General features: G+C 34.0%; 1 long non-coding RNA gene across 1 annotated transcript; it reads left to right on the top strand.

The window, feature by feature from the left end:
* Positions 1–273: 273 nt before the first annotated feature.
* LOC127746539 (uncharacterized) lies at positions 274–2,487 on the top strand. Its single transcript, XR_008008242.1, has 2 exons — positions 274–735; positions 1,567–2,487. It is a non-coding gene; the product is annotated as an uncharacterized LOC127746539 (long non-coding RNA).
* Positions 2,488–6,013: the final 3,526 nt, after the last annotated feature.

The raw sequence follows: 6,013 nt of genomic DNA, 5'->3' as shown, positions 1-6,013 counted from the left end.
GGTGCTGTCCTGCCGTCGCCCCTGGAGACCGTCCCTGCCGCAGTCGGAGCTTCCACTGCCGTCGTCGAGGACTCCATCGCCGCCACAAGAAGCCACCGCATGTGAAAGAGAAAGACGCGACACAGAACAGAGAGAGGGAATGCCATCTCGTCGCAGCCGTGCCTTGTTGCTGCCGCTGGAAGAGGAGCTTCGTCGTCGCCATCACGGCTGCGGGTATGGGGCTTCGAAGAGAGATAGAGGAGCTCGCTGAGGAGAGAGAAAGGCAATAGCTTCGTCGTCGCCATCACGGCTGCGGGTATGGGGCTTCGAAGAGAGATAGAGGAGCTCGCTGAGGAGAGAGAAAGGCAATGGCCAGAGAGAGGAGGGTCTCGCAAGGAGGGGGGAGCTGGTACGCCTCCATCGTTGCTACAGGCTGCGCCACCGCGCCTCTGGTCACCGGAAACCGTGCTGATGTCGTCGGAAGTCGCAGTTGGAAACTCTGCAAGTTTGCCCTAGCTCAGCTTTGCTTATGCCTGTTCTGTCCTTGCCGGTGGGGGTCACCGGAGCTGCTGATGCTCCATCTCCTTATTTTCTTTGGGCTATTGTTGAGGTTGCTGCAGTGAGGAATCGAAGTTGTTGCTACTACCTTGGTCCTTGGTCCAAATTTTATGCTCTTTCATTTCATTCTACTTCAATCTTCCTCACCTTTTATCTTGGCACTCTCGTTTGGTTTTTTCGGGCTCTTGGGACCAATTTGTGAGTAGACTTTACATTTATAATTTTTTGGCTTTACGTCTATAATTATTTTGATATTCGGTGCTTTGAACTTGGTTATGCTCACAAAGATTATTATCAAATGATTTTAAATTGGTCTTACTAATTGATTTATTAGAACTAAATATTTATCCTTGTTAAGCTCATTTTAATATGCACATGAGACTATATATTTTTATGAAGCTATATGTATGTTTGAAGAATTTTTATATTATTTTAAAGCATTTGATTTTTATTCGAATATATATTTTTGAAGCATTGAAATTTGGTTGGTACTCACTTATTTTAAAATTGTAAAATATGTTTGAAATGCCTTAAGATTGAGAAAATATGATTGAAAAAGATTTCTGATGAGAATATATTATCTGATTTGATTTGATTTGATTTGATTCGATACTTTATAATTTGAAGGATTAAATTTTTATTGTATTTGAAACTGTATGTTTTGAATTAGTTTGGGAGGCTTGTATTAGAAAACAGTAGTTAACGGCGGTTATGACGTTAACTTAGATGCATCTAACTCAGACCCCAGCTAGCAGGAGTGTTGCTAGCCTAACGTGTAGGTCACACGTTAGATCTGTTATTCTGTTAGGACACACAAGAGGAAAGGGCTACCCATAGAGGTAGAGCCGCCCAAGTGTGGACTTTTGATTTGATTTCTGTATGAGAACTCCCTTATTGATTCACTTATTTATATAAATTATTATCTTCTAACTAAAATTATGTTTATATGGTCTCATGTGAATTATAGATGTACTGTCTAGTCACTGGGTTGCAAAACTCACTCCGGTTTTTTTTAAAAATATTTTTCAGGAATAAATATTTGATTATGTGAGCCTTTCTATTCAAGAGTAATGATTTGCAATGGGTATCTATTCGTTGTTGAGTTCTTAGACGTCATCTGCTCCATATGTCACAGGCAGGATCCACCCATATTTATTTTATTTTTGTTTGTTGAAAATATGTAATTATTCATTTTAGACATCACAAATTTATTTAAAATATTTGAAATTTTCTTATTCAACTTATATTTGAGTCAGTTAGGCTTGTTTGGGGATTATTTTCCTGAGCACCGATCATGGCTCATTTTGGACCGTGACACAAAGTTTCATTTCTAAATGATTGAGTGATTTGTATTTTTTTTTTTACGTTAAAAATGATGGTCATATTGAATGTAACTAACAAGTAAGTACTCATTTTGTTTTATTTTATTTCTTCAAGATCCAATAGTTTTTCAATGTAAATATATGAGGTGGAAGGTCCTATTAACATTTTTTTAAAGAAAATAAAAGCGAGGTCCACCATTTGATTAGTTAAATGGGGGTCGGTTTGTCGGGTTCTTTTTCTAATTGCTATATTCTATACTGGCTGCTGGGAGTGGGACAATTTTTTTTATAAAAATTATATTTACTTTCTTGTTTAGAATAACTATACTCAGCCATTTGAGGTTTCACAGCCGTTGTCATTTGACAATTAACATTCACAAACCATGTAAAGTTTTGCAGATTTTATCAATTTTTGAGGGCGAAAATTTTTATAAAGAGGATAGAATGTAAAATCCTATGGAGCAAGTGTCCTATGGTAGGATCACAATTGTATAAATAGAAGCGCACCTATTTGTACAAATTGTGGCACTATCAGAGACCTATAGGAATGTCATCCTTATCTTTTTGTCATTCTTATCTTTTGGTTCTTGTCATCATGAGTCATCTGTCGATTCTTGACACTTCTTTCCTCTTCTTTGTACCCAACCTTGAGTTATTATTTGGTAGCTTTTCTTGAACATGCTTTTACAATGACTTCAGTTTTGGTTTTGGTTTGCAATTCTTGCCTTGTAGCTAGTTCTAATCTTCCTCATTTTTGTGAATATTTGCTTTAATCTTTTTCATATTCATGTTGTTTTCTATGGTTTCTGATTTCAAGATTTCATCCATTATCTAGAAGATTCGATATGTTTTTGCTGTGAATTATTATCTTATTCCTGTTATAGAATTGTATTTAGATTTGTGGATTGTGGATTTACTTAGCTGCTGATTGAGATACTTTGTTCTGGATTTCGATAAAACAAGTTTGTTCTTCTTATGTTGATGATCTTTGAAGTTAACATAATTTTGAACCACTCGTGATTCTTTCTTTCGAATCAATAACCTTGAAAACTGTTATTTGGTTGCTTAGGTAGAAGAACTACGTGATGAACATATGCATGGAGTGTTATTCTTGTTTGTTGGATTGGAATTATAATTTTCTCTGTTTAAGTGTGGCAAATTTTTATGATGCTTTAGTTGATTTGAAGATCTTTTTCAATCTGAAAGTTTGATTGACCTTTTTTTTGTTTGATAATCTGTTATGCTATGGTTTTGTTTGTTGAATATGGCTTTTCTTTCAAGGGTACTATTTCTTCTGGGAACTTTCAAGTTCTTCTCTTTTCAATCTTAAGGTTCGTTTGATTCTAACATTTTTGAATTTCAACTGACTCATTTTGCTTCTGCTCTGTACTGATAGCGCTTCATATTTTTCATGGTAAGAAGACTCAAAATAGCATGCAAACTATGGGGCATGAATTTTGTGCATAGAGATTTCTCTGCAGTAATCACTTCTTCAAAATCCGTGCTTTCTTTTTCTTTTTTCTTTTTCGTTTTCCTACTGGTTGATGCTGCTTTGGATTAATACTCTTACCTTGCTGTGAAAAACAACTCAAACCAGTTTAGTTTATTGTGTATTGAATATTGTATTGAATTTTGAAGAAGGATCTTTCTTTCCTCCTTCATTTGTTTTTTCAATCATGTTTTGAAATTTAAGATTCTTTGTTGTTTTTCAACACCCGAATTGAGCATTGTTTTCAATACCTTTCAAAAGTTTTGAACTTATACTTGTTAGTTAGTTCTCTCTTTTTATGCATTTTATTTGTTTGATTTTTGAAGACAGTAACATTATTTATTTATGAAAAAAGTGCTTTGAATATTCAAACTTCCTTCTTTTGTAGACTTTTGTTTTATTCAATACAAGTTTTACCCTTGTGCTTCTACAATGCTTTGCTTGTTTGGATTTTTATTGAAGACCCTTTACTCACAAGTTCCTAACCCGTTTACTGATTTTCAGCTATTTTCTTATTCCAAATTTATGATCCAAAAGAAAAAAAGAGGAAAAAAAAAATATTTTGCTTGAAGTTACTTTACCTTGTGCAAGTTAACCATGTTCTAATTTGAACCTTGAATTGTTGCATATGTTGGGAATTCTAGTGTTAAGTGTTATGTTAATTGGGTGCATCGGATAATGCTACTTTTTATGGTGTTTTTTTTATTGCCATGAATTAATTGGTGTAACCTTTTCTTTTTTTTTTAAAAAAAAAGTTCCTTTTGTATGATATATTTTTCAAGATACGACAAGAATTTCGGAGATATATATTTTTTTTAATTTGATTCAATATATATATATATATTTGAGTTTGTCTTTAGTTCAGTAAACTATTTATGAAGGTGAATTCTATTTTTGGTGTTTTATCTTTACATAAAATATGATCCCATACAAATTTTCTGAAATTCTTTTGCTATGTGCTTGGGTTATGTCAAAAGCAAAACAAAAAAAAAAAAGTTATTGTAACTGATCTAGTGTGTTAATTGCCAATACTTTAAATTTTAGTTTTATTATTATCATTATTTTATATGTGAATTTATTTGTAACCTCATACTAAGTCAAATTGCATGATTATAGGAAATCACGTTATTGTATTTTACCAACCGTGACTATAATGAGTTAAATACCTAAATGTATATGTAAATTCTGTCTTAAGGGACAACAAGGAGATCAATTGCATTTCTTGTCATGTTTTACATAATCTATTTACTATTCTGAGTTAGGAGATATCAAATTTGTATTGACATAATTATTTAATGTCCAAGGTCATGATAATAATCTCAAAGGTACTTAGTTGAAGGTTTCTATAAAAAAAAAGGGAAAAAAAGAAGTATACTGGTTTTTGGGATAGTTACTGTTTTCGATTTGTTATGACGGCTAAGTTGCCTATTCTAGAATGTGTTGTCGTATTTTAATTTGTGTTTTGCTTTGTTTTCTCTGTTGTTGATTTTGTCTTTTTGTTTATGCATATCCTTGCTTGATGGTACACCTAAGTATCCTCTAGGGTTTTTGAGAGAAAATATTTGCATATGACCCCTATTAATCTTCAATTCATAAACCTTACATCTTTTTGTTTCAACTTGAATTTGTTTGACGTGATAGTATTTATGCTTTTATCATTTCTTTATACATGTTCGTCTCATATCTTTTCTTCGAGATTGTGAAATGATTCTCTCTTAGTTGTATCTGTTGTAGATGGATATCCTACCTGATTGAATTCTTAATCATTCTCTTAAACCTTTGTGAACATTGCCATCGACTTTAGTGGTCATCTCTTGTGAGCTATGCACTCCTTCTGTTTAACATGAATTTGTTTCGACCTAATACTCTATCTTTCTTTTATTGTTTCTATCGAAATTTCTTGATTCAGATTTCGTTGTTAAGACGCGATTTGACTGTCTTTCTAGTACACTTCGTTGTTTCTGAACATCCATGTTTAATTGCGATCTTACACATCCTTCCAAATTCTTGTGAACATCATCTGAGATACTTATTCTTCTCTTCCTAAGTTTTGTATTCCTTTGAGTAAACTCGAGATTCTATTGGTTAACGTGTAATCCCTAGATACAGCGAGAGCAATACGTGTTTTAGGACATGGTGACGTCAAGAAGATTATGAAGTAAGAGTATTCTGAGGAGAAAGTTAAAGAGATTTTGGTACCGGTTGAAAAGTTAGTCTTGATCTTTGACTTTCGATGTACTTTGGGAGTGATGGATAAAGTGAAAAGCATCATGTGTGTTTGACTTATCAAGAGAATAAGAGTGTGTAAATGTTAACCACATCTTTTTAACACAAACAAACCTACCTTGTAACCTTTGCACCACATTATACTTCTTTTTTTTCTCATGTTTGGTAAAATGCTAAAACCATGTAAAGTTTTGCAGATTTTATCAATTTTCGAGGGCGAAAATTTTTATAAGGAGGATAGAATGTAAAATCTCTACAATACCCTTATTATTCTTTTTCCCAAACCTAACCCTAATTTCAAAATTAACTCACACTCTCAACTCTCACCTCACACGCTAGACACATACACACACAGGATAAGCAGAGAGAGTGAGGATCGGGAAGAAGAAGAGAGGGGAGGAAGGGACGGCACCGGCGGGGCTGGGAGCCGCCGTCGCCG

The sequence above is a fragment of the Arachis duranensis genome, chromosome 4 (assembly GCF_000817695.3).
Source record: "Arachis duranensis cultivar V14167 chromosome 4, aradu.V14167.gnm2.J7QH, whole genome shotgun sequence".
In the NCBI taxonomy this organism is placed as follows: domain Eukaryota; kingdom Viridiplantae; phylum Streptophyta; class Magnoliopsida; order Fabales; family Fabaceae; genus Arachis; species Arachis duranensis.
Note: the sequence above shows the minus strand (reverse complement) of the source record. Positions and strands in the feature narration are given on the sequence as shown.